We start from the raw sequence: 13,250 nt of genomic DNA, 5'->3' as shown, positions 1-13,250 counted from the left end.
GGTTGACAAGAATGGAGGGGTTAAGTAGTTGGTGGCCAAATGCCTTTTCCCTGGGAAAAGACAGTAAGTCTTAGAGCTACGGAAATCCCTGCTAACAGTGGGTAATAGTAATTAAATCTCTTACCATGCTGCTTTTGGGTACTGTGGTATCACTAAGAACCAGGATCATATTAAACAGCCTGCAGTGAGTCGTAGCACAATCTCAGCTCTGCGTGCCTGATTTCCCCGACGAAGCTGAAATTGTCTGTAGATACTTTTGATGCTGAATTGGAGGCCAACAGCTTAATGTGTTACTAGATATGATTTTGTGCATTCTTCAAGCCGCTCTCTGTCAGTGCACATCTGCAGAATTTTGTACAGGACAACTAATTTGCATTGGCTCTGCACAACTTCTCTTGCTGTTGTCATGTGGGATAGGAAACAGGTGTTTGGCCTTCAACTGTTCCTGCTCCTCGTGTGGTGAAGCTGACGGTGGTAGAAAGGTGAGACATTCTGGCCTGGATTAGTTACCATAGGCGGCTGCTGGATTTGTGGCAAATGTGTGCAGCTGATGTATGACTTTCTAACAGTTCCCTGCCAGTGTATAAGGCAAGAACAGCCAGGAAGATGGTGTTTGGAGCTGCATCCAAACTTGCACGTTGTATGGGAACTGCTGAGTCACAGCTGACCCACTGATTGAGCACCTGGGGAAAGGACCGGTCAGCCCTGGGAGCGCAGGTGAAGGCAGTGCAGCTGTGGGGCAGGATGGGTGCAGCCTGGCCGCACCTCTCTTAGGGCTCATTTCAGGGCTGACTGCCACTGGGGAGGGATGCCTGGTTGGCGATTCCTCCTTGGTGAAGCTTTCTCCTTTCAACTGGAATCTTCTGATATGGGTGGGCAATCTTCATCCCTTCCTTCGTAGCACCTTTCTATTGTGGCAGTCCTTCCATCGTCACACCTTTGTTGTAGTGCCTTTCCCACTGTGTTGATCTGTGTAATTGTTACATATGTTCCTGTTGATAATTCAGTAAACATGCTATTTCAAATGCAGCAAGATGATCCCTCAGAGGGGTCTATACGTGGGCTTAAGAATATTGAGCTCAAAAGGAACGAGTGTGAGGGGTAATAGCCACAGTTAAAGATGCATTAAGAACTGTCTAAAGCAGTAGAGAATGATGACAATCCATGCAGTTCAAGATTGCTGTGGGAGATAACGCAGCTGAAGGTGAATACTGAAAGGCCAGAAGACTGAAAAGTTAGGCTATAATTCAGGATTTAATTACGGGTGGTGGATCTTAAGTATGTACAGACTTTTGGTGACTGTTAACAAGAAACCGTGGTTATGTTATAGTTAGGAGGAGAATATGCGAATGATGGCTGTAGCAGAAATGCTCAGTCATGGCCTGCAGCAGTGATGGAGCACCTGGTGGGAAGGCAGGACCGGCCCAGGGGAGCTCAGGTGCGTGTAATACTGCTGAGTGACAGGAGGGCTGGAGCCAGGATCCGCCCCTTCCAGCCCTCATTTAAGGGTTGGCAGTGGAGCTGAGGGTATCTCTCTGGAGGTCCCTGCCTACCTGAGGCCTTTCAGGGGTAAGCAGCTTCTTTCTTTTACTTTTGTGTCTGTGGCTGCAGTCACCTGCTGTAGCCTAGGACTTTGCTGTGATGCTGTCATTGCTACACTTTCCATGGTATTACAGTGACAAAATCAGAAACTGCAGGTTACAACTGGTATGAACCTAGAGAATCCCTAAATGCAGCCTGGGAACTGTCTGTACTGAAGGCAATATATGCCGTCAGGCAATGCTTTCTGCTGTGGTAAAAGCCTTCTTAGCCATGCTGCTTCAGTTTGATCAGATTTTCTAAGTTTTCTGACTTCTGTTGCACCTTTCTGCAAATCTGTTGCTGTGTGTCTTGTAACAGCCACTTGAAGATGTGTATATCTGTCATTATTCAGATGCAGATAAATAACACCACGTAGCTTTAAACATTAGGAACTGCTCAGCTCTACACTGCACGTGTGTGCTTCTTCCTTCTGTGGGCACAGGGCAGAGTGGCTGCTCCTCTCAAATATGAGGCTGTACCAGAGATCTTCTAGAATCCCTTCCAATTGATGTTTTTGTAATTTTTATGCCACTTGAAAGACCTCAGCCTTGAATGTGTGAGGTATGTGTAGCTCCTCTATGTTGGTATGCTTAGCAGTATCTCTGGAGAATAAAACCATTCAGAAGTATTACATTAATATCAGAATATCAATCCCATAACTGTTGATGTTTGTATTCAGGAAAAAAGTCATTGGAGCACAACAGTTACTGTACAGCCAGAATGGATCGTGGCCATTTACTTAATGCAAAGTTCTTCTCTACAAACTTCCAACAACCAGTAAGTTTGACACTGCTGGCAGGAAATTCTATTAGATGAAGAATGGTAATAGAATACAAGTTAGTAAAGCAGTCTGCCAAACAGAGTAGTCCAAGGCTTTTCAGTTTGCAGTTTCTCAATTCATTACAGTAGTTATAATACAGATACAGTTTAGAAATGTTAATGCCTGGATTTTGAAGCTGAAATTAAAATGCAACTACAACATTCTGTAGGAATAGAGAACACAGTTGTTTCTCTAATCTTAGTTCTTACTCTCTTTAGAGATGGGGAACACATAAGTCTCAAATATGGCTCAAGCAAGTGGGGAAAGATCTGATAGTGTTGAGGCAGTCATGTAAATAATATCTAATCCACCTTAGTGGGCTTTTTGGTACGGTAACCTGCTGACTCATTTGTGTGTCACAAACAACATGACTTTAGGTTAATCTCATTGCATAGTTTGTGGGGGAGAACCATAGTTGGTAGGGACAGCAGGAAACCAAATATGGATCTAATGATGACCTTCCCGAAGGCAAGAAGGGTAGTGCTGGTTGGCAGCAATAGAATAGAAAGAGATAGAAGCAACTGCAGAGGACCTTGCATAATGAGGTGCTTATGTGTTACGGAGAACAGACTATGTGATGAGAAAGCACACTTCTGTGCTGTTGTCGAGTGCCATTGGCTGCCCCAAGTTCTTGAAGATCATATGCACTGTCTCCTTGGATGCTAACAGTTCTCTGTAAAACTGTCTTTCCAATAGAGATTGAGATGTGGCAAAGCAAAATGCTCAGAATAATTATTTCTGCTCACTGTTTGTTGATGTTCAGAGAAAACAACTACTCCGAGTGCAGAACTGTTGTCAGAAGTATGAGCAGCTGCTCTGAGCCGTGCTGGAGAATGTCCAATAGCTGTGTAGCAATCCCAGTGATCTCTCCTCTCAGACTGTATTATGATAATCTTCAGGAAACCCTATAAGTAACATAATTAAAAGTCAAGCAATCAAGAATAATGTTGAATTTGCTTGAATAAAATCTTGAAATAATGAAATTTTGAGAGGATACTCTTCTTGCCCTGGTAAAAAGATTATGGGAAATACTAAGCTCTTTCTTGAATTTAGGGAGAAACATTCAACATTTTGTGCTGAAATCAGCAGAGTTTAACAATCTAAAAATGGTCATTCGGGCAGAGAGGAGTTGGTTTTCAAGCCTTTTGTATTGGACCTAATGCATAGGCTGTGCTTCCCTCACAGTTGTAGCCCCTTGTTAGAGATATTTCCATGGTGTCGACCGTCCAGTGATAGATGTTAAACAACAAACACGCACCTTCCCCACCGCCCATTCATTATTTCTCCAGGTTGAAGAGACCTTGCTTACTTCACAGCTCCTCACAGGAAAGCCACGTGAGTTTTTCTTAATATCTTCCAAGTCTGCCTCTTTGAGATGCTGGGATCAAAACTGTTTGACGTGTCATAGAGCTCTGAATTTACACGGTATCACCAAACTTTTCTGAATTTCTAACATCTCTATCTGCTTTTTTACTGTTGCAAAGCACTGAGTTGACTTGAGGATTAGAGAAGTTGTCATAATCTGAAGAAAGTTAGCAGGATAATCTTCATTTTCCCTTCCTCTGTTTTAATATGTTGCTGTGTTCAGAAGCTTTGCGTTGTGGTTCTCCCCGTGATACTCAGCTATCTGCTTGGTGAAAATAAGAACAGCATTTTGGAACTTCGCTTTCTTGCAAACCAGCTATGCAGAAACATTAGTTTCTTGCTTTTATGCTGTCCTGTGCAAATGCTGAATACTGACTGAAAGGGTAAAGGCTGCTTTTTCTCTTGCTCCAGAACTCCTACAAGCATTAAAACTGCTTTCAGCAGCTGACAGTTCTGTATTTTTGTATTGCATGTTCTCAACTGCTGAAGCTTCAGTAAAATCATGTATAGGTTCCATCAGGTGAAGTAACATTCCTATGAAAGGAATGAGTTCTCATAGATGCACTGATTCTGTTCATCTTCTCTACTGAGTAGTAAGGTAAGAACTGAAAATTCTGGTCAGCTTTTGAAAAGCAAGAAAGATGAAAGGAAATGCCACGCTGAATCAGGTCAGTGGTCTATGTAGCCCAGTATTCTGCCTGCAGAAGTAGCAACAAGAGGTATAATTTGGGGACATCGTACGACTGTAGCTGCTTTTCTCTGCCCTTTTCTCCTCATACTCCCTCGCTGTGCATAAAGCTTGGATTTGGGATGTTGAAAGAACATCTGCAGCAACTCTTTTTAGGGAAAGCTGTTCGATCCTTACTGGATTTACAAACGCTGTCTGGTTTTACAGCATGTGTAGCAAGGTGCTAAACCTCAGTGCTTGCTGTCCAAAGAGGCAATTTCCTAAGTTGATTTATCTTCACTGAGTGCTCCCTCTTCTCTGGCATTTTAGAGTTTGGGGAGTAATGGTGACCTGATCTCCTACCACTGATTTTTTTTTTTTTTTTTTTTTTTTTTTATAATCCTTGGCTCTCCTCTCTAAGTTTAAGAGTTTGGGACTTCTAAGACTCTTATGGCAGCTGTTCAAACCCCTTAATCATTTTGCTTATCTAAGCTAAACCTAGACTGATAGACGCAGCACTTTGCACGCTTCTGCTACTGTTGAAGATAATGCGGTGCTGTCCCAGTTCCTCACTGATGCTCTCAGAGGTAAGGGATTCAGGAAGCTCTGTGTCTGAAGGATGGAGGAAAGTTCATCCCCTTATAACAACATCAGATAAGAACTTCAGCAGAATACTGGCTTTCCCTATTTGAATGGGTGCTTGATGTTACTGCCCCTCCGTAGTTGCTGACCCTGTTTATGATATGGTGCTTACTTGACTTGTTTTGTGCTCAAATACTACAACTAATATTTCCAATTCTTATCTTCAGCTGTTGTTCACGAGTGACATAACTTGAAAATAAGTGTCTACCTGCACTCCAGACATCAGCATCCTGGGGAATCTGGCTAGCTTCCATAAAACTTGGCTAAGGCCAGTGAACTGCCTAGAGATGGATGCTCCGTCACTGGCGACTTTCAAGGCAGGCTGGATCAGGCCCTGGGCAGCCTGCTCTAGCATTGGGTGTCCCTGTTCACTGCAGGGCAGTTGGACTGGGTGACCTCTAAAGGTGCCTTCCAGCTCTAAGGATTCTATGATCACTGGCTCAGGGAGTTTTCTTGCTGGAAAGCTGAGCTGGCTGCAGGGGCTCAGCATTGTGTACTGAGTGGTGTGACCTTGGTGAGCACCCAGTTCTGTGGTTCTGACAGCCCGGGCATTTCAAGGGTTGCAGGCACTGTTTTTAGCACCTTATGTAAGATTTTTTTTTTTCTCAGCAGACTCCTGCTATCTTTTTAGTGTGTAACCCATTTAAATTCTTTGTATTCTCCTAGAATAGCATTCTTTTCTTTCATTGACTGTCTGGCCTTATTCTCTTATCTCTACTTCTTTGTTAAACCATGTATCTTATTTAAGTAAGTGTTTAGTAGCTCTGAGCAAGATAACCAGGTAAGAAGAAAGAAGAGGGGTGCATCTCCACTCAATATCAGTGGAAAAACAGGAAAAAAGGAAAAACCAAAAAAAGAACCTGTTGAGGACGCCTTTTTCTTCACTTGATAAAATTAGCAGCTTTCAGTCACTGGATAGCAGTCTGAATGGTCTATGTGCTACCCAGCAGCTACCAATGGCTTCCTAATCCTCCAAGATAGACTTCATGCTTCAAGTAATTGTGCTCTTGTAACTGTTCCATGCTTTGGGTTTGTTTTTGTTTTGCAGTGCTACAGTGACATCTCTTTAACTTGACAAAGGCAGTGTTCTCTCGATGGCTGTGTGCATTGTAAGCACCAAAGGCACAGTGACCTCTAACACTGTCTGCTGCTTTTTAGAGAATTCCACATTTTTTGTGTTCTGTAGAAATGGTGAAAATAGGTATAATTCTTACAAGTTAATGCGAGCTCTGGGTGACTGTGTGAACGTTGCTGGGATTCTAACATCACTTGTATTTAGAGATTGGTAACAAGCTGTGCTGATGTATTGCTGGCATATCGTTAGCTTACTGTGGCTGTGTGCTCCTTTACAGCCCCTACCTGCAGTGGCTTTTCCAGTCCTTGTGAACTCGCTAAGACAAACAAGATGATGGGCAAAATGGAACGAGGATTAAGCAGGAAAATAATCCTGAACACGTGACAGCTCCAACAGCTGCGTATAAATGCATTCTGGACAGATTTCTTGGTCTGTTTCACTCTACTTCAACTGTTCACTCCGTTTCAGCCGTTTGCAGTTCCTCGGATCTTTCTTTGCTTTTAAAAATCTCAAGTATTGGCGTGGGCTGAGGGGAGGGCCTCTGCCTGGCTGCTCTCAATTCCTGTTTACCGGAGTGGGTGCACTTCAGCAGTTGAAGGTAAGTGGCTTAGGATGCTCTGTGCCCGCCTCTTCCTCAGGCTGAGCACGCAGAGCTGAGCCATTCGACTCCTACTCTGCCTACGCTCGTTATTACGTCTAGAAAAGAAAAAACAGAGGAAGCGAGCAGAACTTCTGAGCCTATCTTCCACTTCAGGAAGACATCACAGTTTACAGCCAGCAAATGTAACCTGCCTGTGCTCTGGTGTAGAGTGGAGCAACTGGGGCCATTAATGTGCAATCACTCAAGTGTTGTCAGGCTCTCAGCCTGCACAATCACAGTATTTGTGGCAGCCTGCTGCATCCAGCTTGGATGGAAAAAACAGAAATCCCCTGAAGTGATCCTCTCTAGAATCTCAGCTGCTATTTCAGGAAGCAAATTTTTCCGTTAGATAGATTCAAAGGAGTGAAGAGCAGTGTTGGAGGATCCCCATAATCCTATTTTTCTGTGAGATTAATTGTTGTCATGTGCTATTGTAATTTTAATGCCATAATTCCTGCCTCCTTAGAAAACAGATGTCCCTGAGTCTGATTGGCTCTGTTCCAGGGTTTTGCCCTGCCCTATTAACTGTGGCACTGCCAGAACGAATGCTGCTTTTCCCCTCTGCTGATACGTGAAATTGCAGACCGGAGGCACTGTTTTCCTTTCCTGTTCTGGTGTTGCTTTGCATCCGGGGACCTGAGGCGACAAGCATTCTATTTGATGCTGAGAAATTATCACAGTATTTGAAGATCATGAAGTTTAAAATGGACTTAGCAGGTTTATTGAAAGCACTGAGTCTAGAAGCATCTATCTGTTGAAGTAGCAACTGGCCTTTGCTGCTTGATTTGGAAACTTCAGGAGCGCAGAAATAATCAGCTTTTCCTAATTTCTTGGTAGAGCAAATGTATTTCAGCAGGGGCTCCACATTGCATTCCTGTTCCATCTGTAATTTCTTACTTATTGCTTATCCTGCTAGTTTGTGTAGAGCAAGAAGGGAACAAATGAGTCAATTCCTGAGTTCAGCCCTTGGAAAACTAAGAGCACTGCAAAAGAAAGGATATTCGGTCTTCCCCCTCTCCCCCCCCAAAAAAAAACACCAAAAAAAACCCAAACAAACAAACAAAAAAACCACTTTAACAATGATATTTGATTGTAGATGTGAGTGTTGTGACTTTTTTGTTGCGCAGACCTTTTAAGGCTTTTGTTCTCTACTGTTTTCCCCAGAAAGAAAAAGTTATTCTGCCACTGGTCTCTATTGTGAGTTTCACTCACTGCAGAAGCGAGGGTCTTTCTGCAATCACTGCAGTGAGATACTGCTGTGACTGAAATCCTGGCCGATACAGGTAATGGTTGTGCTCCATCCCTCTCCTTCCCTTGGTCATTGTTTAAGGCTGATGTGTATGGAAAGCTTACCAGCAGAACTGTAATTGCAGTGCTAGTGGGCGAATTCCCTGTGCAAGCAGAATGTCTCCACAAATCTAATTGTGTTGATGTAATTATTTAACAAAAAATAGATTTACATGGTTATCTTTTGTACTTCCAGATAGTTCTTATTTAACACAGGCAGAACTCTCAGCCAGATTTTTTCTGCCTACCTTCTGAACTTTCCAATCTTTCCTGTCTCTTAAATCAGGGCTACTAAAGTTGGAGTAACTGCAGTCATGAGTTCACTGGTTTCTGAAGTTAGAACTTGCCATACTAAATTACTACTCTTGCTTCTAAAACTGAATGTTGTGGTTCAGCATTGTTGGCGGTTTGTAGAATTCAAATTCTAAAAGCACATATGGCATAAATTGAGGCAAAGAGTAAATGGGTTCATCACGGTGCTGCTTTTTGAGCTGAGTTCTTCATGGGATGTGGAAGTAGTGCATTGCACTGAATCAGTTCTGCTGTTTTATCTTTTGTATACAAAAAATCCAGGTGCCAGGGTCTGATTGAATGGACCCAGTGAGGGGATTAACCCTTGAAGGTGATTAAAAAAAAAAAAAAAAAAAAAACACAAGAATTAATGATGAAATTGTTGGGAAAGGGTTGGTTCTTTGTTGGGGACGCAGAGTCTTTAATGCTTCTCATCCTGGTGAATGTGGCTATTATCTTCCTTGAATTATTTCTAAAAATGGAATTGCTGAGAAATACTAAGTCTCTATCAGTCAGCCCTTGAGGTGTAGCATGTGAATAACTGATCGTCATATCTTAGTCCTTTCTTAAATGGATTTGGTGGAACGTACTTTGGATGCATTTAAAGCAGTGTTGTTTTTTTTCCCTTAGACTTACTGGGGTAGATAAGATGAATGAGACCAGAATTTCTCATGGTTAATAACAAAAAATGAAGACGGGAACAAGTCCTGAAAGGACGTAACAGGGTTATATTTTGACTTCAAATGACCTCTGCTCAGCAGTTCTACTCATAGCTTTGTGAATTGAAGCCTGTTCTGGATTTTATCTGCCTCCCTTTGGCAGTGGCTGCTGTAGAAGTTGGTTACAGCTGTTCATGATGTCAGTTTGCCTTTACCTGGGCGATTGGTGTAGATTTGACCTGATGGTACCTCTTTGCTTCTGAAATTTTGTTGAATATTAATGATTCTACAGGAAAATCTGCAGTAGACAATTTGACTCCTGTGAAGAAGACTTGCATGGGGTTGCTGTTCTAAAGATGAGATTTACTTGCACTTTTCATCGTATTTCATAGAGATGAATAATTCAGAAGTGGTTATTGATTTTTCCTTCCATTTGTTTCTCATCTCAGATTTCATCTGAGCTGCGTCCTTGCAAGAAAACAGGTGCTGCAGTGCTGATCTCATCCTGCAGGAGGGCATAGTGGGAGAGAATGGTGTCTGAAATGGATGTCCCATTCAATCTCTGATTTGTTTAAAGAGTATTTCAAGTATTTTTCTCCTTTCTTGACTATAGTAGGCCTTACAAGCAGCAAAGAGCTGTTAATGGTAATAGCCCTACTGTGTTCACAATCTACTTGCACTGCTCTGGAGGGCCTACGTATTCTCACTTTCAATTTTAGCCGTGCCTAGAAGAGCAGTCCTGTAATCTCAGGACTTATTTCCTGGAGTATCTCTTCATGTTTGTTTTTCTTGGATTTCTTTGCTTGTCTTCAGGATGAGATTTGTTGTGAGAGAAGCTTCCATACAACGCCACTCAAATTTGTGTGAAAACAAGTTATGGGGTCTACAGTTTTAAGGAATATGGCAGCTACTCTATGTTGCATAAAGAAAAGTCTGTTTCAACAACTCAATTTTCCCACTGTATATACGCTAAGAATCATCAGTAAGCAATGTATGGTTTAATAAGAATTGTACCTTTTTAAGAGAGTCCTCTATAGCCTTGTCTTGAGTCATGTAACAACAGTGGGAGTATATTCGGAATATTCTGAACTTTCCCAAGTGTATTTTATTCTGGAAGTTCTACTTGTGCCATTGCAATTTTAAAACCCACTGCACTTTCTTTCCAGCCTTCCTTTGAGGTTGGCTGCCAGGTGCAGATTCCTACCTTCAGTTTGCATCATCTTCACAGTTGCCTCTGATTGTTGCTGCTTTGCCTCCTGGATCCCATTGTGAGTTTGTCAGAGCTGTCCTACAGGTGTCCTCTGTAAAGCAGCATCTGTTATACGGGTAACTAACGGCATCTGGTAAGTCAGTGCCTCTTGACTGACAGTCCCCTTAAAGATGTTAGCAGCCTTTTGGTCTCGGTTCAAGCCTTAGAGTTGGAACTGAAGGAACCTGATCCTTCTTGGAGTAGCTGGTGCCTATTACAGAGGTTAGTGGCTGGTTCAGAGAGAGAATGGGATCGGAGGCAGTTAAACCCATCTGGAAGAGCAGGGGAGGGATCTTGCACCACGTTTTGGCTCTTGTGGCTTCTTTCAGGTTGCCTTGGTGTGTGTCTTTGTGACTTCCCAGTGCTGATTGTTTTATTCCTTCTCTTCTGTACATCTGTTGAGATATGTGAGAAGCTTTGCTGTGCCTCTGTCTGTGGAAGTCTTGTGGGTGTTCAGTGGGGCCTAATGCTGACAAAGGCTGCTGAGTGAGTACAGCCAACGCAGGAGCTGCAGGCATAGAAGGTGTGAGCTTTTCTTCAGGTAGGCTTATGCTACTTATTGGAAATGTTTGGAACAGTCTTTCCTTGAAGTGGCTGGGACTTGATCCTAGCACCTCCTTCCTCTCTGCTGCATTAAGCTGCCCTTTGCGTGCTGCAGAGTCATCCTCTGCTCAAGCAGGGAACGTGCTGGTTCCTGCTGTGCCCCAGTATTTGCTTCAATCCCTTTCTCCTGTGTTCTTTCTGGTCTTTCAGTACTGCTCACGATTGCTCCAGTTCTGCAGCCTTGATTTTTATAAACCTCTTTATCCTTTCCATTGAGATTTCTAGTCAGGTCATCTGTTATTTTCCCTAAAGCTTTTGAGTTGCTGAGTTAAATTAAGATCACCATTTTTAAAACCCTATTTTCTGGGACAAGTGAGACCAGAGCGTTGCCAAAGAAAACTCACAGGGCCAGCGAGTTTGTTTAAAGTAAAAATTGGAAAAGAGACTGATAATGACAGTCCTTCTGGATCTACATTAAGGATGCAATTGACACAAAGGTAAAGCCTCATTTGGTGAAGAAAATGATGAACAGCTGAATGTAACGGATGATGTGGGTTATCCACCTGTGTAAACTTCCCAAGTTACCACAACAAGTCAAGGTCTATAGCAGGCTCTTCTCAATAGCTCAGATAATCACTCCCTAGGCCCTCAGCTACTGGAAAGATGGAATGATTACTGTCAAATTAAGGAAAAGTAGCCTAATCAAGGCAAGCAAGGAAAGAATAGAATACTTTAGGGGTCAAAAGCTTCTTGAGGACTAACAAGGTGTCACTGCATTTCAGACAGACAGTTACACAATACAGACAAAAGGGCAAAGTAAATCTTCAGAAGGTAAGCATCATATAGAATGAAAAGGTACCAACACCTGTGAATAAGGAAGCGAGCCAGAAAGAGCCATGAAATAATTGCACAGAAAAATTCAGGCAAACTGAACAAGTAAATAAATAAAAAAATTCCTTGTAAAGCCCCACAACAGTAAAAATCGCTGTACCTGGCAGGAATAAAGATAACAAGGAGGATTTTAAAAATGATTTCTCAGAGTCTTAAAAAAAAAAAAAAAAAAAATTGGTGTTTTTTGGAAGCAAAGAATCAGTGTGCCATTAAGTGGGAAGTGAAAGAAAAAATCCTCCAACAGGGCAGATGCAAACAAATCCTTGCATAGTTCTGCAGTCTTCTCCATACAGAGTGCTGCAGTGCTGCCTCTGGGAGGCACTTTGACAGCTTTCTGTAAGGAGGCCTCAGAAGCTGAGATGTGGGCTAACAGAGGTTAGAAGTCAGTGCTTTGAGAGCTCCATGCTTTTCATTCAGAGGTTTGCTGGCATCATCAGGTGGTGGTGCCTCTGCTTTGGTGTTGGAGCTGTCAGGCAGCAGGCTGGGATGTGCTGGTGGTAATGGAGCAGTTTGGCTGCTGCCATAGCATGGGGCTGTTTTGGTCAACATGAAGCCGAGATTTGTTCCTTGAGAGCTTTTTAATCTTTGGCCTTTTTAAATAGGGTTGAGGATGTGTTACCTATTTAAAGCACATACATGCATAGGTCTCAGATATTAGACTCCACTATGATAGTTTCCCGTGAGGCTCACAGATATCTGCTGATGATTTGCATCAGCCAAAAGCTCCAAGAGAAGGTTCTCATTTGCTTTAAATCTGAACAAAATTCAGTGATATTTCTTTTCCTGAGCATTCCGTTATCTCTGAGAGCCCTTGGAAGATCGGTGAGATGGTCTCCTGTTGTAGGGTGGGTAAGATCTCTCCAGCTTTCTTAATTCTGAAATTTAAGAATAAGGTGGGATCTTGTGTAAGGCGAGCAGGACACTGGTAGTGGTTTCAGTGCTTGTTATGGGGGAAAAAAAAAAGTCACTACTGGCAGTTCCTGTGCCAAGTGTAACTGTGAGCCATGGAGTCCTCCAGTTCTGAACCGACAGCCTGAGCCCAGCAGGGCAAGGACAAGGAAGTTTCCCTGTGGAGTGCCCTGCAGGTCCAGTGAGCCAGAGGCTCTGGTAGTGGTTAAGAGATGAGTTACAAGGTTCTTAGTTAAATGTTTAAATAATTTTCTGAACATTGTGCTGGAAGTAATCTGCAGAGGTCAGGTTGTTGGCATTTCTGCATTACTCGTTCAAGTTCTGTTCATGATTTGACTGGGATTTAGAATTGTCATCGTCGCATCTGTGTACCGGCAACCAGGTAGTGGGGGCGTGCTGCTGGCGTGGCTATCGCCAGCCTGGCTGTATCAGGATGCTGCTCCTCAAGGCTGCTCCTCAAGGCTGCTCTTCAGCTGGAGGAAGGCGCGAGGTCCCGTTTGAATTGATCCAAACTCTCAGATGAGGTGGGGAGCGTCCCTGCTCTGGGGGACTCAGTGAGGAGCAACTGGGGGAGAGAATATTCTGCTAAGACGAGAGCTGTGTGCAGGAGTCCGTCTGCTTCCACGTATTC

General features: G+C 43.0%; 1 protein-coding gene across 1 annotated transcript in view; it reads left to right on the top strand.

Annotated features, from left to right (window-relative positions):
- Window positions 1-13,250, top strand: part of MAP1A (microtubule associated protein 1A) — a 50,424-nt gene that overhangs the window by 5,791 nt on the left and 31,383 nt on the right. The gene's annotated exons all lie outside the window — the stretch shown is intronic.

The sequence above is a fragment of the Meleagris gallopavo genome, chromosome 12 (genome assembly GCF_905368555.1).
Source record: "Meleagris gallopavo chromosome 12, MGAL_WU_HG_1.1, whole genome shotgun sequence".
Classification (NCBI taxonomy): domain Eukaryota; kingdom Metazoa; phylum Chordata; class Aves; order Galliformes; family Phasianidae; genus Meleagris; species Meleagris gallopavo.
This window is presented reverse-complemented; position numbering and strand designations above follow the sequence as displayed.